General features: G+C 38.8%; 1 long non-coding RNA gene across 3 annotated transcripts in view; it reads left to right on the top strand.

The window, feature by feature from the left end:
- LOC111559792 overlaps positions 1-24,170 on the top strand; it is a 454,702-nt gene that overhangs the window by 137,929 nt on the left and 292,603 nt on the right. The gene's annotated exons all lie outside the window — the stretch shown is intronic.

Genomic DNA, 24,170 nt, shown 5'->3' with positions numbered 1-24,170 from the left:
CTGTAAGCAAATTGGGGAAGAGAATTCCTCATCTTCTTTTATTCCTCTTCCTGTTTTCTTTTTTCTCTCTTGCTCTTTTTCTTGATTTTTTTCCCCTCTGTCTCTTTCTTTCTAGGACTGAACTTAAGTGTGTTGTCTCTAAAATAAACACTGTTACAGGGGATCTGCAGCCTCAGGCTAAATGACCCTCAGGTTTCTGGTTTCATTACAAACTCATATATGTGTTTTCTTATTCACAAAAGCAGAATTTGCTTTAGAAATCCCTCAAGCAACTCAATTTTTTTTGTTTCCAATAAAATGGTCAGCTTTATTCTCTGTGACGGTATCCAGTAGGTAAGCATTGCTCTGTCTGATTTCCAGGAGGAGAGTGAAAACTCAAAAGAAGAAAAAAAAATAATTAGAAGGCATCTGGCTGAGAAAAAAGAGGGATAAATATTCTCCCTTCCAGAGATCTGAGGGCCCAACCAGGTGGCCACCACTTACCAAGAAAGCAATCTGTCTCTATGACAGGTAGGAACATAGGCCACTGTAATGAAAAAAAAATCTTTGGGGGCCCTGGTGTTGGGGGAATTTTTGTGAGATGAGGAGGTGACAAGGGATAGCAAAGTTTTGAGAAACCCACAGAGAAGGTGTGATCAGCTGACAGATGTTGGCTCGCAGTCATCACAGAATACCAGAATGTTGACTGCACCAGCAGGCAACTTCGATCACAGCATCCATGCAAGAATGAGACTTCAGTGTGCAAATCTTTTGTCAACTGGGGGAAGGTGGGATCACAATTCTTGGAGCTAAAGGTGAAGTCTCAGCCAGGAAGGGATCTGCATTTCCAGGAATAAGGCCATCATGCTTATATCTGTATCCATAAGGCTGGTTTGGAGAGTAAGGGCATGCATGTGCCAAATGACAGGGCTTAAGGAGACTCAAGGTGCAGGAATGCTGAGCCCACAACACAGACACATGAAGGGACGTTTGTACGCCAGGACAAAACATTCCTAGGTTTACAATTAATTGTATGAATGCTTTGTTGGAAAATTGCAGCTAAAAGCAATTCTCATGATTATTGAACCAGTGCTATGGCTATCTTTTACAAATTGTATTACAGACTATTGCAAATCATCTAATGTTTCCTAAGGGAACAAAGCCTTTAGAAGGTCATGTAACAGGGTTTTAAGAAAAGAGGAGGGGGAAGAGCAGAATTTTGTATTTCTATAATGCCAGTTCTCCAAACTCAAAAGATCTTTAATATTTCACACATCCTTAAAAATACCCCATGAGGTTTCTACACAGTACTTCAAAGAAAAGATTTTTTGGGCTTTTAGTTTTTTTTATGATAGGAGTTCTCTTTTTAAGCAATGGGTGCATGCAAGTCCTGGTCCCAGTCCCAGATATCAACACACTGGACTCAGTTGGACTTGGACAGAGTGAATTCTCTATGGACATTTCATGGAAATCAATTTGGTTCAATTTCTAAATTCTAAGATAGGAAATCATTGGAAGAAACTTCTAGATGGTATGTCTTAAGGTCAGTCCTTGATGGATTTAGAAGGGAAACAGAAGTGCAGCATCTTGACTCATATTAAGATTAAATGTAGCTGCTTAGATTACTGAATCCAGAGGTGTAGCCAGCCTTGAATATCCCATTTTTTGAGCCAAGGGACTGTATGTTTGCTCCGGATGAAACTATCCCAAGTAGAACAAATCTAGCATTTTGAGGTGGTATCTACACAAGGAAAGTGCAAGTGGAAAAAATGCAGTCAGGCATCTTTCAGATAAACTCCCTTCTCCCCAGTAGAAGCTGTTAGTATTAAGGAAGGTAGTCAAACTGGGTATATGTATGGGTCTAAATGAGGATTAGGCTAAAAAACATTTTCTCCCATATACCTAAAAGAATGGAGTTTTGGAGCACAGCAAGACAATGCCTTTTCCTATTGGACTTAAAGAAATAATAGAAATACTCTCCTGTTTCCCCTCTTTCACCTACCCTATATTTGCTCATCACTCAGAAACCATATACATATACCTGTTTTGTCTTTCCTTACTTATATATCATTATGTTCCAAGCAGTCTTTCAGAACACTTTAAGAAGTACTCACAAAGTGATAATAAGTGAATCAGAAATCCTTGTGAAGGAAAATGAAGGATTTCTGTCTCTCTAAATTTGCTTTTTTAAAGACATTTTATATAAATGGAATCATATAATATGTAGTCTTTTAATTTTTATTTATATTTTAAAGTTTATTTATTTTGAGAGAGAGAGAGCAAGAGCAAGAGAACATAGAAGGGAAGAGAGAGAAGGAGAGAGAGAGAGAATCCCAAGCAGGCTCTGCACCTTCAGCACAGAGCCCAATGCGTAACTTGAAGTCATGAGCCATGAGATCATGACCTAAGTTGAAGTCCAAAGCATAACTTACTGAGCCACCCAGGTGCCCCAAATGTAGTCTTTTACATCTGGCTTCTTTCACTTAGCATAGTGTCTTTGAGGTTCATCTATGTTGTAACCTGTGTCAGTACTTTATTCCTTCCTATTATTGAGTAGTATTCCATTTTGTAGATTATAGTACATATCCACGAGTCAATAGACCTTTATTGGGATTGTCTCCAGTTTGGAGTTATTAAGAAGTATCTCATCTATTTTGCATATCATGTGTTTTTCCTTTGACCATAATGCTTTATATTCATCTGTACTTGATTCTTATCCCTCTTCGTATTCACTTTTAGTATTTAAAAAATATATATGAACATTTAGAGGACATAAATATTCAAAAACCCCATTAATTTCATTGTTTGCTTTGATACTTTGTAAATTTATCTTAAAGTTTGTCTTTTAGGGTATCTTATTATCTTTCTCTAGCTCATTTCTCTCTCTGGGTTCTGTAGTTGCCTCCACCTGGGTCACCATGGGTTCTCAGTCCAGGAGCAGGCATTGTATTGGGTCTTGAATAGCCTGTTCCATGGTGATGAAAGAGGTAATGATTCCATCACTGAGCCAGCCTTAAGTTTCTCCACATTCCCCAAATTCTATCTCTGAATGCTTTATGTCACCCAGGAAGGGACTTTAGCTTTCTTGTACCTCCCCTCATGAGCAGTGAACCCACCCAGGCCACTCCAGTGTTGCAAATTTCAGTTAGTCAGCCTAATTTGGATCCTTTGCCACTTCTGGAGTGCTTTTGATCCCACTCAACCCACAGAAGTTGAACTCCTCAGGAGGCTGGCAGTGTGATGGCCTTTGCTTTACTTGACACTGTGGATTTTAGAACATGCATGATTTTTAGAAGAAACATACTAAAATAAGCAGAAAACTCACATACCATAACTGAACAGCTGGATGAATTTTCATAAACTGAGCACACCTTCTCCAAAATCAAGAAACAAAGCATTGAAAACACCAGAGCTCCCCCACCATGTTCCCTTCTAGTCGTACCCCACCAAAGATAACTATTATCCTCATTTCTACATGCATAGATTTGGGACTATTTCTGTTTAGGACTATTATTAATAGTGCTACTATACACAGATTATTACATTCCTTTGGTGAACTGTTGTGCTTATTTCTACTGTAGATACTCTTAGAAGTGGAGTTCTGAGGTCAAAGGGAAAATGTACGTTCAGTTTTAGTAGATAATAGTAAAGTTTCCAAAGTGGTTGTGTCAATTTATACTTTGACCAGGAATGTATGAGTTGCAATACCCTACCTCTTTGCCAACTTTGGTATTATTAACCTTTTACCTTGTAACATGGCTATTTTTTTAAATAAGAAAAATCTCTTACTGCTTTTTTCCAAAGGAAATGAGAGATGGGAACTTTCAACACAGTCTCCCAGCTCTGTCTAGTATCTGGTATCTAGTTAGTCTACCATGTTTTCTGATATGGCCTCAACCCCCAGCATAGTCCCTTCCTCCTACTTCACTTGCCTTTCTCTGAGTCCATAGGAGACCTCTTTCCAAGGAGAATAGTTCTACACATGGTTGATATTATTCAAGACCTAAGCAAGAAATTAGCTGAAAAGACAAACTTTTTTTTTTAGCCCTGTTACTGTTATCTCATTTTAAAGCCTTATTTTTGATATTCTTCTAAATTCATTATTCTGTTCTGCTCTCAGAAAGGTGGTATAATGAAAATAATACAAAAGGCAAAAGACACTTACCTTATTTGTAGAAGGCTACATCAGCTGACTTAACCCTTTCAGAGGTGTTTTGTTTTCCCTGTTCAGTTGTAGGCCTTGGTAGAGAAGGAATTATGTCTCATTCTCCTATTTTGAGATGAATCTATATGTTTTGGGGGCATATATTTTTAAAAAGTTTCCAGGTAATGTCAATGCCCAGGGGGCTACTGTAAGTGGTCACATAATGGTATAAGTCTTCTTAGGATATTTTTATTCTTCAAAGTGCAAATGTTCACAAGGGGGTAACACATCAATACTATCATTTATTTATACCTTAGAACACGTTTGACTTATTTTAATGATAGTGCTGTGGTAAAAAATAAAAAGAAAAAGGAAATATTCTCTACTCCTTTACAGTGTATTACAGATCCTCATATTAAAAAGTGGATTGTATTTTTCAGCTTTTTGAATCTGGGGTGCCCTTGTGACTTGCTTTGGCTAGTGAAATGCAGAGAAGGGATACTGTGCTAGTTGGAGGCTTTGGCCTCAAGAATCCTTGTTGCTTTCATGGGCCTCTGCCACCATGTTGACAAGCCCAGGCTAGCTAGTCAATAAGAAACCAAATCGAAGAAGAATTAAGTGTCCTAGCTCCTGTCCCAAACATAGGGAGAATACAGAGCTGTACCCAACCTGTAGCTGATCACAGATAAGTAGGTCATCTCAGCCAAGATCAGAAGATGTGTTCAGATGACCCCTAGATTTCTGAGCAACATGAAATATTTATTGTTTTAAGCCATTGACTTTGGGGTGTTTTGTTACTTGGCAGTGATACAGGCAGATGGAGTACAGATCAACTACAAGGAGGGACATACCTGTAGGAAAAGTGGTCCATCACAACCTTTCTTCATGTCACTGTTTTCTTTTTCATTATTGGCTGCTACTCTTCTTCTTCCACGAGGTAGATGATTTTACTCCTTCAAAGGGAAATTCAACTTATATTAATACTCCAAAGCTAAAAAAGTAACCAACATAAATGGTTATTGTAATTCAGTTTTAACCCAGATTCACGTTTGGATGCAAATTTGAGTCATTCCTTATTTTCAGTTTGGGGAAAGTCACTTATGCTGTCTAACTAAATCTTGTTTTATTCTCTGGAAAATGGAAAATGGCAATATTAACCTTTCAAGGCCATGGTGAAAAAAAAAATAGAATAGTCAAGAGGAGCCTAGCCTTAGGAGAGGGATGTGGATTTCAGTCCTGGTTCTGCAGTAGATTAGCTCTGTAACCTTGGCCAAGTACTTCAGTCTTTCAGGATCTAGTTTCCTCAGCTATTAATTGGTGATAATAATAATCCCTATTTTATAACACTGATTTGATATTAAATGATAGAAAGCATATAAAAATCAGTGTCTGGTCTGATAAATGGTACCCCTCATTTTATTACTCATAATTGTATATTTTCTTCAAGCCCTGAAGTATGTAAACTCTCTTTACTCTGCACCCATCCCCAAACACACCTCTAATTATACTCTCCCTCCCCCACTGTTCGCTGCTTTGACTTACTTAACACATTAGGTACAAGACGAGTTCTTCCTGCACAAAACATTTGTAGTAGTTGCCTTTTACCTTATTTTTCTTATTTCTTGTTCAGGTCTAAGGGTGTATGTGTATGGGGAGGGGGGATAATAAATGTGAGCTCTCTTCCATGTATCCTTCCCAAAGACAGAAATCATTTTGAGATGTATTCGTAAGACAAAAACAAAAAGTAAAAACAAAACCCTTTAATGGAACAGGAGGTGTTACTTAAGCTATATCCGCATTTGCTAGATAATAGTTAGCATGAAGCAGCATCCAGAAACAGAAATGGCTAATATTGGAGAAGAGTAACCAAATGAAGCTAAATACATCTAGGCTCAATTTCTTAGCTCTTATCAAATGTAAGATCTGAACAATACAGCATAAAGATAGATTTTTGACTTTAATAGCAGAAATGAGGAATGATCATATCAAGTTTTATCCTAATAAGTGGAACAGAGCCTTTTTTTTTTAAATGGAGGCTGTTACTAGAAAGATACTTACAAATAGGCTACACATATGCCTGCATATACATAAATACTGAAGTGTTATGTACATACTATTATTAGCATTTGGCATCATTGTTTTTGCAATAATATGTATTGCTTACTGAGAGCCCCTTATATGCTGCCAATTTGCTTTTAATTATCCTTTGGAGTCCTTGCCACATTCTATGTGGTAGAAAATAAAATTTCCTATTTTACAGATGAGCAAACTGAGGCTCGGGACTCTGATATAACTTTCCCAAGATTACACAGTTAGTAGTAGTTTCAAAATTCAAATGGAAATTATCTAATTCCAGTGCTTGTATTCTTGCAGCTGTGCAGCATTATTGCTTGACGTATATATTCATGACATCAAATATATATAAAATGAGTGTATTTATATTCCTGTCTACCACAACTTGTCCCCATACTTAATTCAGATGGGGAAAAATAAGGAAATGAAAACCAAATTTATGGCTGTGATGTAAGAGGCATAGATAATAGGGAAGACACTTTAAATACATTATCACATTTAGCCCTGAAAACACCCTTAAGTTAATTAGAACTTTGCTTTATAATTAAGAGAACCAAGACTTAAAGGATTGAGTAATTTGCCCAAGAACACATAGCTAATTAATGGCAGAGTTGAAATCTGGACACTACTGTGAGTCCAAAATCCACACTTTTTGTACTAAATCACCTTTTCCATTAACATATTTCTTTCCAAAGTTTTGGTGGTATATGTTGCCCTAAATTCCCTTGCCTCATGCAGAAGGCTCTATTCTGACTTTTTTCCCCTTAGAAACTATTTTCACCTGGTTTTCCTGCTCCTCTGTAAATCTTCCCTAAGTACTTTTCTCTTGCTGAGTTTCAATTTGATTTGTTAGGATTTCTCTCCGTTAGCTAGAGGGTGAGTCAGTGGTTTAAAAAGAAGTTTTAACTGCATGCTTTTGCTTTTTCAAGTTTCTGAATGCCTCCAAAAGTTTACTTCTAAAGTTCTGAAGCCCAGAGGGGCAGAGGCCATAAATATTTAAAATGGGAGTATATTGTTTTAGTTAAAATTTATGGAGTGATTCATGATTCCAATTCAATTTTCATAAATTGACATCATAAGGTCTGGATGGGAAATCTGCCTTAAAATTACAATGGGGCTCTCTGGAAGATGAGCCTTTTTTAAATGCCTTCGTTTCACTTGTTAGCAAGTTCGTGACTTTAGGCTCAAGCAGATCCAGGAATTGAACAGTTCCATCCCTGTTTTCTTTATCTTTCTGATCTCCCTCTAAGCAGTTCTGATGGAGCTTCGTGTGTAGCTGCCTCCACCCTTTAAACCATCTACTCAGGCTGGCAAGGCAAACACCATGATTTATCTGAACAAAAATTTCATTCCAATGTTAGAAAAGCATCTGTTTTATAAACGAAACACTCAAGAAATCTAGGAAAAGAATCAGAATTTTAGGATGCAAGCTATTTTCTTTCATTTTTGGATTTGAGTGCCACTATCGTCTGGTAGTGGTATCCCTGAATTAATTCATTATTTGTCATTGTCATGACATACCTCAGTTTCCTGGATTTGATCCCAAACTTGAAGGTTTGGGAGTTTTATTAAACCTGGGCTGAAAAATTCTAGGAGTAAATAAATCTATCCAACTCTAGCCTGAGTGACAGCACATCCATTAGCTAGGTGAAACCTCCAAAGCCCAGGCACTATATATGTTGGGCATTGTGGTTAACATGGTGCCTGGGGCATAGCAGGTACCAAATAACCATCTGATGAAAATGAATTAAGTGCCTCTGAAATACCTCCACATCCTGGAAAATAAATCTATGCTTTCAGTTGTTCCCCCCCCACCCCCCCCGCAGAGGTATTCTCTCTGACCCAGAACCTTCTCTTAAGGCTGTGATTCTCAATCGTGGTAGATTTTGTCTCTCAGGGGACATTTTTGTTTGTTGTAATTGGAGGAGGGGTGCTACTGGCATCTAGTGGGTAGAAATCAGGAATGCTGCTAAGCATCCTATGACGCATAGAACAGCCTTCTAAAATAATTATATGGCTGCAAATGCCAGTAGTTTCGAGTTGAGAAACCCTGCTCTAGTTTGCCTTCAACTTAAGCTAGACATGAAATCACAGGATCTAGAATTTCAAAGGTAAGAGTATATGGCAAAGAATCTTGCGTATACTCTGAAACACTAGTATTTCAAGAGTTTATAGGGGAAGCAGGCATAACTTGGGTTCCTAGAGGAAACATGAACTTCAAGGTCATTCACTGAACTCAGTAGGAAGAACCATAACTTACTTTTCTGTCTCATTCTTTTGGCAGTTTGCCTTTCAAGTCTCCTCCCCTACTCTAGCATGCCCTCAGGCACCCCCCATCCCCAAGCATTCTCCAAGTGCATAGCTTGTAAAAGCTGAAAACTCTGAGGAACTCCCTGGGTGAGATGAAGATCACATCTCAAGTAGAAGTTAAGTGGTTTTGTAATTTACTTAGGGAAGTGTACAATTAGTGTGTACACCTTATAAATCATCTTTAGAACATCCCATTATGCTTTAACCTTTGTTTTTAGTTGCAAAATTAAAGAACTGCCTTGGATGTCCATTTCCTTTTCAAAGTAGGATTAAATAGGTAAATGGTCTATGTATTTATTGTAACTACTTCTGATAGAGTCAAGAAGGAAGTATAACATGCTTTTATATGTCAGTCACATATCAAATGGAATGATTGGACTGATTTCTAAACTACCAAACAACACAGTTTAAAGTCAGAGGAAAAATGCTGGTATGGAATTTGGAATACTTGGGTTCAACTTCTGGCTCTTGCATTGACTATGACTGTGGGAAAACTGCATAATTTCCATGGGCTTCAGTTTCTTTATTTGTAAAAGAAGGAAGTTGGATTATTAGACCCAACTCTGATTCCAGTTTACTCAGCGGAATCATTTCAGTCTGGTACTGTGACTAATGGAGGAAAGAAACAAATGACTTATTTGCTGTTATCTCTCAAAGGATTACTGTATATACTCATTTAAGAAGATAATCTTTTGGAAATGTGAGATACTAGGAATTTACTGTGGACACATGCCATGGATTTAAAAAAATGTGGTTTTGGGCCTAGTCTCACTAGCATCAAGGTTTGTTGAGTGCTGTTATTAAAAGTTCCCAGGATTTGGGGGCACCTGGGTGGCTCAGTCGGTTAAGCGTCTGACTTCAGCACAGGTCATGATCTCGTGGTTCGTGAGTTTCAGCCCTGCATCCGGCTCTGTGCTGACAGGTCGCAACTCGGAGCCTGGAGCCTGCTTCAGGTTCTGTGTCTCCCTCTCTCTGGCCCTTTCTCTCTCTCTCTCTCTCTCTCTCTCTCTCTCTCTCTCTCTCTCTCTCTCTCAAAAATAAATAAACATTAAAAAAATTTTAAAAAAAGGTCCCAGGATTTGGGGATATGTTTACAATTGAAAATTTTGTAATCATCATAATCAAAGTTGAATCTCAACAATATAGAAACCTGATAAAATATATGTTGTCCAAGGGATACTCCCAAATTTTGGGGACCTTTTCACTCAGAAGTTAAATTATTCTGCCTCTTAGAAAGTAGTTTGCATTTTTCAACCCAATCAGGTACACCACCTGGGTTTTCGTGGTTACAAGAAACAGAAACCCCATGTAGTTAACAGGATCCAGGATGGCCCCCAATCAACCTCACCTCCTGATATTCACACAATTGTATAGACCCCTCCTGAACTGAATAAAGGATAACACCATGTGACCAATAGAATGACATAAATGACAGGGTGTAACTTAAGAAACTAGGTCATTAAAAAAAGCTTTTCAGCTTCTACTTTCCTCTCTTGGATGCTTCTGTTGGAGAAGCCTGTTTCATCCCATGAGGACACTCAAGAAAGCCTACAAGGAGCAGAATTGAGGCTTCCCCAAAACAGCACCAACTTGTTAACCATTTGAATGAGCCACTTGGGAAGTGGACCATCCTTCTCTGGTTAAACTCTCAGATTATTGCTGGTTTGGTTGGCATCTCTCTGCAACTTCATGAGAAAGACCTTGAGCCAGAATCATCCAACTAAGCTATTCCTGAATGCCTCACCTACATGTAGACATTGTAGGAGCTAATAAATATTTATTGTTGTTTTAAACCATTAAGTTGGGTGGTAATTTGTTTTGCAGCAATAAATAACAAATACACAACAGCACCATTAATATAGTAAGAAGTAACACATGGAAAGGAAATCTACACATTCAGAGAATTGAGGGAACCACAAGAAAAGACTCAGGGACTGAAGCAAGAAATAAAAATTTTCAGAGTGCAGCTATCAAAAGAAATTGGTAACAGCCCTTTTTAGTTCCTCTTACATTCTGCCTGATAGTCTAATAAAGACTGCAGGTAGTCTGGTCAACTTAGAATATGCATTTTGCTCAACTTTTGACCAAGAAAGAATGGAGTACCATGAATGACATTCCCACTAAGAATGTGTAGAGTGAGAGATGTGTACTTTCCCATAGGAAAACTATGATGTTATTACCAAAAAAGGAGTTACAGAGTAGGCAAAGAAAGCGATGTCAGCTACCAATAGCCTGACAGTTCTAGAAATTGCTTAGTGGCTTAGTAACATCAGAGTTCATCCAACCCTATGTAAAGCAGCCACATTCATGCATGGAATTTTTTCAAACACCACCTATTCCCTAAAGTTTAATGCCATTAAAAGTGGTAAGGAATAAAAAAGAAAAAAAGTAAAAATTTTCTGTTTAATTTTGGAGATATTAGGGGTGGTTTTCATTTCAAGTGATTGACACAATTGCCATTCTGTATTAATTAGAATAGGTTCTGTAAGTAACCTAAAACACAACAGATTATTTTTTTTTCTTAAACAGTACTGGGAAGGTACATAGGGCATCAGACAGTTCTCATCTTTTTGGCAATTTAAGGACCTTGGCTAATGTAAGCTCTGCTGTCTTCACATGGTTTCCAGGATTTTACTTTGAAATACCCTCATTTCAGTCTGTCAGAAGGGGAAAAGATCATGGAATAGCACCTATACACTTTTTTTATGGTACATTTTATAAATGCCCTTTATTTCTGCTTACATTCCGTTGGCTAAAACAGTCACACCAAACTGCAAGGTGGTGCTGGGAAATGTAGTCCCTGGCTAGGCAGCCACTTTCTAGTGCAACCTTATATTAAGGAAGGAATAACTGTGTGTGTGTGTGTGTCTGTGTGTGTGTGTCTGTGTGTGTGTCTGTGTGTGTGTGTGTGTGTGTGTGAGATTGATTGATTGATTTAGCTATTTCTGGTACATAGAAATCCCTTGGCCACTTTTTGTTGTTTGTCAGCCCAGTATGTATTATGTTACTACTTTCCTTGGAAAGTAATCAAAATCCTTGCCTAGTGCAATGTACACACAAATGAAAAACAGTGTCACCTCAAGATACTTTTAAATTAACATTCCTCTGGAAATACTGCATAGGGCTTATGGTGCTTCTGATCTCATCATCGTTTTAGGAATCTCAGAGTGATTTTCAGCCTATACAGTAAAATTTGTGAGGTGGAAGCTTGTCCTAATCACTTTTGCTTTGGAAAAAGTGACAGATCTGGTTGCCATAGCACTTAGAGCTAACGACAGATTTGCTTCATTAACTCTTCCTTCAGCTGCAGGCTGCATGAGGCCTCCGAAACTAGGATTATTTTAGTTTTTAGAATCTGCAGATTCTAAAGATGCAGATTCAAGATGCAGAGACATCGTGGCTCAAGATACAGACTTGGCTAAGACCTCCCCCCCCTCCCCCCCCAAAAAAGGTGTAGAGTCTACTTAAGGTCAACTACTGCACATGCTAAGGTATAGAAGAAACCATTCGGGCAAAAACATTAATTTGGGGAAAGGGTTGTCAATTTCTTTAAAATTCATAGGACTATTCAAATAAAGTCACTGGAGGAAGTTTACTATATAAAAGTGAAAATTGGATTGTAATTTGTGCTGTGTGTGTATATATGTATGTGTATATATACATATAGAGTATATATATACATATATATGTATATACATATATACATATATATATATATATATAGAGAGAGAGAGGCAGTGGGAAGAGGTAAGTTGGGGCATTTGGGTAGCAGATTCTTAACTGCTGTTCTCCATGCCTGCTCTACCATCTACTCCATTAGATTACTCCATGGAACAAAAAATTTTAAGTCACCAAAACTCGTATCTCAGGGCAAAGTAAGTATGGCTTGCTTTAAAAATCACCTCTGGCCAATGTTGCATTTTATAACTGGATGTCATGAGCTTTTCAGAGTCTTATTAAAGGAATATACTGATTGTGGCAAATAATTCATCTGACAGAATTCAGAAAAAAATAATTAAAAATATGTTTCTGAGACCTGCTTAGCACTGGAAATGCAGGTGACTTGTTTTTCTACATTAAATTCCTGAATCCAAATTTCCCTACATTTTTATAGGTACGGGTGTCATATTTGCATTTCAAAAATGTCACTCATGTGGAATTAAAGAAAAAAAACAGATGAACATGGGGGAAGGGAAAGACAGGATAAAAACAGAGAGGAAGGCAAACCATAAGAGACTCTTAAATACAGAGAACAAACTGAGGTTGCTGGAGAGGGGGTATGAGGTGGGGGGATGGGCTAAATGGGTGATGGGCTTTAAGGAGGGCACTTGTTGGGATGAGCACTTGGTGCTATAGGTAAGTGATGAATCACTAAAGTCTACCCCTGAAACCATTATTATGCTACATGGTAACTAATTTGGACTTAAATTTAAAAAAAATGTGAAAATCCAGAGGCAAATGAAACATCCAGAATATATACTTAGATATAATTCTTTTTATTTTGGTAGATAACCTTAGTAGTAGCTTTATAACAGCTTACAAATATTTTTTTCATTTTGTTACTTTATATTATAAAATGAAGTAAAAATATTATAAGATACTTTTTAGAGACCAAAAAAAAAAATGACACCTGCAGAAAAGACAGGCTCTGATTTCTCCCAGAATCTGCTCCCACCATATTTCTCTTATCAGTACAATATCATGATCTGCACAGTATCTCAGACCATAAACCTAGGATTATCTTTGAGATTCCTCTCTCTGCTTTTCCACCTTTGTTCAGTCTACATACATCTTGTTGGATTTGCCTCCAGAATTCTGATTTGACCACTTCACACCATCTCAGCTGTCACCATCTGTCCCTGGATATCTACAATAGCTTTATATTTAGTCTCCCTACTTCCACTACTTTGTTCCTACAATCCATTTTCCTGGGTTCTAGGTACTGGATACCTGCTACAGTGATTATTTTACAAAATAGATCAAGTTACTTCCCTGCCTGAAAACTGGCAATACTACCCATTAACATTAGAATAAAATACAAACTTTTTGCTCCAGCTTATATGACCTAAAGTTATGTGGTCCTGGACTTCTTTGATCTCTTCTCATATTTCCCTTTGTTTGCTGTGCTTTGTTATATGTTGACCATTTTATTCCTCAATCTCCAACTGTGTTCCTGATTCAGAGTCTTTGTGCTTATCCCTCTGCTGACTGGGACACCTTCCCCTCATATCTTACTATGCTTGGTTCCTTCTGATCTTTAAGGTCTATACTTCTTTCAGAAGTCCTTCTTTGACCACCTTATACTTGACCTACATAACTTTATTTCATTGCCCTGTTCTATTTGCTTTAATAAAGCAAATACTTAGCACTGTCTGGAACTATTGTACTGAATTTCAGTTCTTTATGGTTTATTTCCCATTACTAAAATGAATCTTCGTAAGAACAAAAATGGGGATCTATGTTAATTTCATCTATACAGTGTATCCCCAGCACCTACAAGAGTGTATGCCATTTGGTAGGTACTTGATTTGGAAAACTGCTTCCCTAGGAATGCAGAGCTCATTTTGCAGCCTGGGAATTTGTAAGGTATGTAGAGGAGTCCCCAAAAATTGAGAGAAGATCAGGGAGAAACCACCCTCACCAGAGGAAGGATATATCCTCTCAGAAATGGCTTTTGTGAAGGTTTATGAGTGCTTATATGACCCCCAGAGTATGAAACCAGTGGCCTTTTCACCTCGACACTGCTCTTTTTCATGAGGAAGTAACAACATTGCCAAAACAAGCTAGAAGTCCTTGGATCCATTTATTCTCCTTTTCTTTCCGTATCTTCAATAAATATTTAAGGGAAGTGATGAGAAAATGGTTTACTGTTTCTTACTGATAACAGTAGAATTATTGTAGTCATACAGGTTTTACTATACTGTTGTAAGTCAAAGGAGCTAAACAAGAAACGCTTTGGAAAATGATATGCCTCCTAACGTTTCTTGATAGCAGTTCTGCCTCACTTGGAAAAGCAGTGTATACTTAAAAGTAAATGGTAACGGGGAGATATAGCTCTGACTCCAACATGAGTGTCTTAATGGAGAATGGTGATAACTTAAATTCAGATGAGGTATTTTTAACATGTCAGAAACAGAATATGATAGTTCAAGCATTTGTTCTCACCAACATCTGTGTGTGGCTGGAGGTCAGTGGGCCTTGGATGGACTCAGTTGACAGCTCTGCTTTGAGCTAACAGCCTGGCTTAATTTAACTCCCTGTTGAGATCTAGACTCTGGCCTGTTCTTCATTGTGTTCCTTTGGGATTCCAGAGCTGAGGGGACAGCATTTCTCTGGGGAAAGTTCATTATGGTGATGACAGAAGTGTTGGAACCAAGCAAAGCCTCTTAAGACCTAGACTCAGAATTGTCACATTTTTACTTCTACTTATATTCAATTTGTTAATATAAGTCATATGGCCAAACTTCCCTAAATCAAGAGTGGGGAGGTATACACTCCACTCACAATGAAGCCACAGGGAGGGACGACGAATTAGAGCCCCAAATTCAATGTAACATAGTGTATAATCATATAAGGCCACAGAAAGTCCTATGTAGTAATGGAGTATATTCACATGTATGTATAAGTATATACTTTCCATAAAATATATGAACATTTAATACCATTCTAACAAGGTAATTTGATCTCCCTCAAAACCAGGCTTCAATGATGAAAAACCTTTAGGACTAAATTATGATGGATTCCACATAATTATTTCTAACTAGGGGTTCCAGTTGGTGAGACCTCTTTTTGAAAAATTGGGGTATGGCTGATTCTCCTACATAAGGAGTTTAATAACTCCAGTTATGAGAAATTAAACAATTTTGTATTTGCCTTAGGACTTTGAAACACTTAATATTCTTTTCAAAATGTATTATTATTTTTTTTATTCTCACCATTCAAAGGGAGGCCTCATGTATCAGTGAGGTTTAGTATGGGGTGACAGATAAAGGTCTTTGGAAGCATTTAGCAAGAACATGTTTGTTTTATTTTTGTGGATTTTCCCTGGTTGGGGTCCGTAGCTCTAGCACAAACATTGGGTTTGTGTTTCTCCCTCTGAAAAACTAGGCTGCTATTTCTACTCACTGTCAGAATCAGTAGATGAGCCAAGTCTTCCTAGAATCTTCATAGGATCCACCCTATGGATAATAGTGACAGGAGAGACTGGATGGTCCTCACGTCCGCATTTTCCCTCACTCTGTGTCTCATTCTGCATTATGCAGTCTCCTGTGGAGACTTGTTTCAGGGTTGGGTGTCAGTTATTTATACACAACAGTGAGTCACTTCTTTAAAGGATATTAACTTTTAAGACTCCCTAAAAATATATGAAATAGAAAACTTTACCTGCAGCTGTTAAATGTTAATTGAATAGATGTAAACAAAGAAGCATGGGTGGATTTAAAATCTAGAATAGGGAGAGGTCCTAGAAAACCAAATTATGTATATTATTTGTATAAACACATAATACCTTATTATGTAATATATGTAATAAATAAATACAAGTTGTATAACTTATAAAAATGAAGTAAATTAAAATGCAATATATAAAAATATTCTAAGAAGAGAACAAACAAAAAGCTACCAACTAAATACAGTCATGCTGCCTGTGGGTATAAAGGGGATGAGGATGGAGAATAGAGGTAAAAAGAATGAATGAATTAAATAACAAAGGATGTGGCGCAATTATAATAGGCAAGGAAATGAAGAATATGACCAACTCAACCCTCTGCATGTGAGATCAAAATCAAAGGAGAAGAGGAGGAGGGAAGGAAGTTAGAAAGGCAGGAAGGAGAAAAGCAAGTTTTTCATTCTCCTTGCAGCATTTTCAGGTAGTGGCCTGGTAGGAGGGGAGGACTGTTTGGAGTTGGCTGGCTGGTGGATCCAGAGCACCTAGAAGAGTGCCTACCACATAGTAAGCACTCAGTAAGCATTTGGTGAGTTGAGCTGAATTGAACTTGATTGCCTCAGGAAGGCTTATTCCTTTGAATTCTTAAATCCACATTCCTTAGGCTGATCTCATTCTTTCTGTGAAGAGTAGCCAGAGCAATATGGTAAAGGGGTGCATGAAGTCCTTTATTCTGTGTCCAGTGGAGGACACATTCTCTGTGTTTGGTGAGAATCCATTGCTCTTGTTTTCTGGTGATGTTCTCACATTTACATTGGGGGAACACCTTACCCTATTCTTAACTCATGTATTTGGATGAGGCTGAATCTTTCCTACTCAGTCATCTCTGTAGGTGAACACATATCCCAAGCCCTACAATAAGAATGTGCATTTTTTTGTTTAGGGATGCATACATGACCCAATTCAGGAAAATGTGGACTCAATTCTAGGATTTTTTGGGGGAAAATATTTGAGAAAGAAATGTGTTTCTGTGGATATTTCTATAGGATATCTAAGGTTTGGGAACCTAGGGCCACCGTACATGGAGAAAGCTTGTTTGAAAAATAGCAAACACAGAAAAGAGTTTGGAAAACAGAGATAAGGGAGACGGATTGGGGGGCAAGAGGGAGGCAGGGGCAATGGGGAGAGGGAAAGAGAAGGAAGGTGGGAGAAAGCAAGCAAGCAAGCTTGGATCATTTGCTTCACAGGATTTGTAGTGACAAGACCCCCCCCCCCCGCCCCGGCCCCGTATTTCCAGACCATCTTGCCTAATCTCTGCACAGTTTGGATTATCGAGGAGTTTTATCTAACATCTGTCTTCTTCAAACATTCTGGTGTTGGTAGCCATCTTAGACCCTATGGCTGCATAGAATAATTTAATGCTACTTTCGGCTCTCCTGTACCTCCTTAGTCTCTTCTGCTGTGAAATACCTACCCTAGTGCCAGCATCTACACTACATGCCACCAAGAACTGCTATCATATATTAAACTAGTCTTACATTCCCTGTCTTAGTTATACTACATGTAAATAGAGATTGTATCAGTAATTATTGCTGTATAACAAAATACTCCAAAACTCAATGTCTTAAAAATCAGTAAGCATATATTGTTATAAGACTATGGGTCAACTAGCTGTTCTGGTCTTGACTGAGCTCACTGATACATTTGTGGTCAGCAGGCAGTTCTGATCTTGAATGGACTGTCTAATACATTTTGGGGATCATTTGTCTACAGGTCTAGGATGGTCTTGACTGAAGCAACTGGGTTATCTTCCATGTGATCTCTCATTCTCCAGAAGGGTAGCCTAAGGTTGTTCATGAGGTGGATGGGGTTTTCTGAAAAAGCAGAACACACATGGCTTGAGAAGATGTGGGCTCAAAGTCTCATTACTTTGACACTTTCTATTGGTTTGAGCAAGTCACAAGTCTTACCCAGATTCCAGGGGAAATAGACCCCACTTGTTAACTGGAGTTGCTTCAAAGTCACATTGCCAAGGGCATGGATTCAGGGTGGGATGGAACATTGGGGCCAGTTTTACAGTCAGTGTAGCACAGAGACTAAAACAACAAACAAGCAAATCCCTTAGGAGTTTGATTTCACTGTATGACATTCTGTTTGCATCTAATCCTAAGGTCTTAATCAGGATCAAGAGTAAATCAAGTAAATTTGGCAAATCATAATTTACATTCTCTTTTATCAGTAACTAAGAAGGAGCATAAACAAAGTTATAATGTCTATTTCAAATTCACACTTAAACATGTTGTGTTGAATCAGAGTTTGGTTGATAGAATAAAATGACTTTGGCTCCTGTTAAGATGGGTTGAATACCTTCTATTTACTGCCCAGCAGGAGCATGTTATCAAAACCAAATCTTGGAGACAGCGGATTTTTAAATAATAAAGACCTGCTCCAGTATTCCAAAAACTACCCTTCCTGGAATGACCTTAAGTCTGCATTGGATGATGATTTAATATTTGACAGATTCCCTCAACTACAGTCTGCACTCTTATAGGGTTGTCTCTTCTATAAAATACTCATTTATCCATCCATCAAACAAATATTTACAAAGTAAATCATGTATAGAATATCAAGAAGACACACAAAACAGTAAATTAGTGACATCAAGAGATTGCAGAGTGGATTTTATTTAGCCTTTATTTTTTTCCTTGAAGAAATAACCAAATATTAATGTGGCTTTTGAGTTGGAAAGAGCCTGCCAAATCTGCAGAGACTGATCTGAATGCCATGGCAGGGACTCACCTAATGTTTGCTAGGGACATAGGTTTGGTGGGGCTTCTAGTCTTGCCTGATACGCTGTTACTTTGTCTGAATCATGAAGCTTAACTTTAGTCCTGAAGTTCTCTAATGTTTGACTTTAAAATATTCTTGAGGTGCCTGGGTGGCTCAGTCGGATAAGCATCCTACTTCAGCCCAGGCGTGATCTCACTATTCATGAGTTTGAGACCTGCATCAGTCTCTCTTCTCGGAGCACAGAGCCTGCTTCAGATCCTCTGTCCCTACCCCTGCCCTGTCTCTGCCCGCACCGCCCCCCCCCCCACACACAAATGCACTCTGTCTCTCAAAAATAAATATACATTTAAAAAATACTTTAAAGTCCTAGAATAATATTCTAGAGCCTGGTATCAAGGTTGAAGGAATTGTTTCATCAGTGTCTACAATAAACAAAGTGGGAGATGTATCTGCTGCTAACTTTGTCAGAATCAGCTCCTGTAGAGTCTGTCAAAGTGCGTGAACAGAGCCAAGTACCCCATAACTTTAAGGCTTTTCTAGTGTAATTTTCTAGTATAATCTATATATGATTTTGCCCTTACATTTTAAATTTTGAATAATTCATCTTAGATCCAGAGGTCAGGGTGAAGGGACCTGGACCATAATACCTTAGAGATTATATCTAATCCTTCATTGTAACCCTAGAGAATTCTGTCAACTGCTCTGAACTTATTTGTTAATAAGTAAAATGAGGATACTGAATAAATCAGTCGTGAATACTCCTCTTAGATTTACAAGGATACATATGTCATTTATATGAATCTCAGAGCCATCCTGCCATTCTGGCATTAGTGGATTCATTTTACACATGAGAATGTTGAGGTCATGGTCAAAGTGAGGTTTCTAAGTGTAGAACCTGATATGGGGACTTGAACAGCTGTTAGTCTAGTGGGTTTTACCCAACTCTTCCACAGATTTCAGTAGCACATTGCTATATGGAGCTAATGGCTCCAAAAGACTCTTTGATCATAGCATGATATTTAGTCAAGTTACCACCGTCCCAGGGGGATCCATTCTTGTCTGATGGGCCTTCCAGATGCAGTGACTCTTTCAAATGCTTGTAAGTGACCTAAATAAAGATGTTTCACCTGGTCATTAGTACATTTACCATCACAGAGAAAGGAAGACAAACAAAACCACAGTCTATAAGAACTTGACCTCTGTAGGTACTGGTTTCCTTATCTGTAAAATGAGAGGGTCATTCTAGATGACACCCAAGGTCCCTTCCTGCTCTCAAGTTCTGTGATTTCCTTTCTTAACAAGATTAAAATTTAAGAGTTGTAAACAGTAAATATTTCAAATTTCCTTTACTCTTTACCCAAATTCAAGTCAAATGAAGAATAAAGAATATTTCCTAGGAATAAAATAAGCTCCAGAAAGGCTTCTCTTGGAAGGACTTCTCATGGGAAAGGATGGCTGTGTTCTTTTGAATTGTGTGGTAAATGCCCTTGGTCCACCATCACATTCTCTTTACCAAACCTTGCATCTGTCTTCTGGATGCTGTAAGTGTTGAAAGCTAGTTGCTCATACCTGTCCCCCACATACTTTCAGAAGGATTATCCTTTACCAAAAGTGGCCAACTCTCCCAGAAGTTTATTATTCCAGCCTAGGGCATCCTACAGCCATTATCTAACTGATTAGGATTTCCAAAAGCCAGCTCCTTGTCTCCAGGTGAGACAAACTCTGGTATAATTCTTGCTTGAGAGCTCTCCATAGGATCAGGTAGACGCTGGACTTCAGCTGAGGCCACATTTTTGCCAAGCTACTTCTGCTCCTCTCCGACCCATTCTTTTGAAAGATCTCCCTCAGTGAATCACATACTCACAAATTCTCTTCTCAGGCTCTGCTTCTAAGGAACAAGCTTGACCTGAGGCCTCATAGCTGTCATATAGATCTTCCCTGGGATGCTACCTAAGAATATTTCCAAGTTTTTATAAGACTCCATTAACTATTTAAGTCTCTACCCCATGAAGCCTCCTGAATATGTAAAGGGAGGCTGCCACCCACTGTCTCAAGAACATGAGAGCACCATGGGAAATTGTTCTGGACCCACTTAGAAATTGACCTCAGGTCACAATCTGAGTAAACAGGGCCTTGATGCTAAGTGGAAACTCTCAAGACTCCAGAGTTGCAAAGCAAGTGAAGGCAGATCTCTTTCTTTTTAAACTTTTTTTAATGTTACTTTATTTTTGAGAGAGTGAGAGAGAGTATGAGCGGGGAGGGAGTGGAGAGAGAGGGAGGCACAGAATCTGAAGGAGGATCCAGGCTCTGAGCTGTCAGCACAGAGCCCAATGCAGGGCTTGAACTCAGGAACTGTGAGATCATGACCTGAGCTGAAGTCACACACCCAACCAACTGAGCCACCCAGGTGCCCCTGAGCAGATCTCTTTCTTAAGACAGTAAGTCTCTTGTCCTGCCCTTCCCTCTACTCTGCCATTAAACAAAATCTTATTTGGAGATGCCACCCAGAAGGTAGGACTATCTGGTGGTGAATTATGGGGCCACAAAGCCAGGTGGTGAATTATGGGGCCACAAAGCTCTATCTACATGGAGAAAGTACTGTTTGCTGGAATCCAATGGGAAACCTTCCTCTTTCTACTCTCACATTCTCCCATTCAGTCTCTGTGACAGTAGGCGCTGTGGCAGGATGGAAGGCAGGAAGAGACTTTAAGGGGGATGGGATTTTGTTTCCAAAATCCAAAGCATCAGGGAGAAGAGAAGATTGGTGAGAATAGGACAGAAGAAAATGCTGAAGTCTGGCCCCACAAGGGCCTCCTCTTAGGCTGAGGAAGGAGGAGATGAAAGCAAGGATGTCATCCTGTGGGGAATGTAATAGGAAGTAGCAAAGCTGTAGAGAAAAAAAAAAGCACAGATACTAGATTTAGAGGTTACAAAAGCTTAGATGGTGGACCTCTGAGACACTCTTCTTGGGTGATGGAGACCACATGACATTCTCTCTCTTACAGTGCCTGAGGAGGCCTTAAAGCAAGGACTCTGGAGTCTACAGCCTGAGTTCCGGTACTAGCTGAGAGACCTATTTAGTATCTGTGTGGCCTTGGGAGGTCAGTTTTCACATCTCTGAGGCTGTCTCCTCATATAACAGAATGGAGATAATGGTACCTCCAGTGCTTTGTCTATGTTAAGGGCATAGAAGCATCTGCGAATGGAAGGCTTTTGCACTGCTGAAGATCTCAGAATTCTGGTACTGCCCTGGACTGGACTGTTTTTCCCAGTTCAGAGGAGTGAGGTCTGGGAGACATATTTTAAACTGAGTAAAATTACCTTTTATGAGTGAGCTAATTGACAGCCACCACAGCAATTTTCTACCAAAGATGCATTCACTGGTTTTGCCATAAATTTACTTATGTTTTAACCTCTAGCTTACTACCTTCCTTTGGGATTTTGAATCTTGGAATAGATGGTGAAAGAGACAGCAAGTGTTTTAGCTTCCCAGTGGAAACTCAGTGAGTTCTTTATTCTAAAGCAGTAATGCTATTTGCTATCCAGCAAGGAAGCTGTTTACCAAAGGGAAGTGACAGAGGCCAGAGTGGGAAGCAGGAAACTGAAAAGGGGAAATGGTTTTATAAGCCCCCAGAAAATCTATACAGATGAACATTGATAAAAAGTGATGCCCCATGTGATTTTTTTCCAAAAGTTAAAGCATCTCATTTGGTCAGTGCTTACTTATCTCTGCTGTTTCCACATTCGTAGTGTGATGTTGCTAATTTTTAAAGGCAAATCTCAATGCTTTTAACAATCCTTGAAACCCTACTGTTGGTCAACAGCTAAATGACTAAATGACTCATGTGAATTTGAATTCTGCAAAGGATAAAATCAACAGGAACTCTGAGAAACATGCAAGGAAAGAAAACGCCAAGGACTTATTAGAGGTTTTACAAGCCAAAGCTAGGCTCCTTTTTTTAAATTTTTTTCTTCTTCCTCGTGCATGATCACAAGTCAGTCCAGAGCAGGGAGCAGAACCCAAGGTTCACACATATATTTATTTAGTTAGCAAGACATTCCTATTTTTATAGCTCAAAGTTCTTAACTTTCTTGTTAGCAAATGTTAACAAGGTTTAAAATGTATAAAGTGAGCTGTGGCATGTAAAAAATTTTGGCCTATCCTGGCTCCTTTTTTTATACCTACGTTCAATGAAAATGTCCTACTGACAGGCAGAATGTCTGGGCAACTTTATAGATAGTGTTCCCACCTCTGGGCCACAAGGTCACAGATTTGTTCCTGATTCTATTTAAAAAACACTCAACAATGGTAAGTTTGTGTGTGCTTTTATGAGGGGGAGCTGTTTTATAGGATCCAAGATCTTAAAGATACTCCAAGGAATCTTGTATGTCTGCTGGGCTGTGAATTGGGAAGGTTGCTGGGGTGCTTACTGCAACTTTGGGGAGCTTCACTGAATCACAAGCAAGGAATGACTGTAATAATTCTCAGACATTATGTCTACTCAAGGCCAAAAAGCATTTTGATTTCATGGTGGTAATCAAAGCGCTTGAAAGGCATTTCAACCTGCTGTTCCAGCATCAGTTTGCCAGTAGTCATAAAATGAAACAAGGCAGAGGGAAAGGAAAAAGAAAAAAGCAGACCCCACTCGAATCGCACAGACATTTTATAACTGTTTTAGACACTGCAGGCCTTTCCCTCTTGGGTCATGCATAAATATGGCTTCTGAAAAGTCGCTCTCAGAATCCCCAAAGGCCCCCTAAATATGGAAGTGAAATAAGCCATCAGCACTATAATGAGCAAACACAGGGGCACTCCTAGCAGAAGGGGATTAGGAAATAGCCCGGTTGAGTGGTTACCATGATTTCTTGAGACATGTTAACAAAAGAACGAAACAATCCAAATCTGATTCCTGGGTTCAATTGCCGTATGAGCTCAAACAGCGGATTCTCCTTTCCGAGTCTGTGTTGTCCCCCCTAAAATGAACAAAAAGAGGGGCATTCACTTTTGAATGTCCCGTCCCTGTAAAGAGAGCTTTCCGAGTACTCTTACTTTCTAATTTTGTACTCTAATCAACTTTTGCCTGCTGCTCAAAACCAAAAAATGAGCAAGAAGAAGAAAGGTTTCTTGTAAGTCAAGAATTTACCACTCACAAACTTCAAATGGAATGGTAACTTAAATTGTGGCAGTTATCCATCACTTTATGTAAATACACAAAATGTCTCTTTAACCCATGGCTTCCACACAGTCCATGGTATGGATTCTCCTGGAATTGTGTACCTTGAGTGGTCTTGCTCCTACCTAGTGGTAACTTCTCCTACCTATGGCTTGTGAAACTTACAGGTGTTCCGTGCATATACAATCATATACCCTGTCTCACAACTTGATTTTCATACATATTCTGGATTATAACTCATGAGTATGTGTGTGTTGACAAAGCTGTGAAGCTGATAACCTCCAATCAGCTTCCTCTACAAGTTCTGCTGTTAGTC

Source organism: Felis catus, chromosome A3 (genome assembly GCF_018350175.1).
Source record: "Felis catus isolate Fca126 chromosome A3, F.catus_Fca126_mat1.0, whole genome shotgun sequence".
NCBI classification, from domain to species: Eukaryota; Metazoa; Chordata; class Mammalia; order Carnivora; family Felidae; genus Felis; species Felis catus.
Note: the sequence above shows the minus strand (reverse complement) of the source record. Positions and strands in the feature narration are given on the sequence as shown.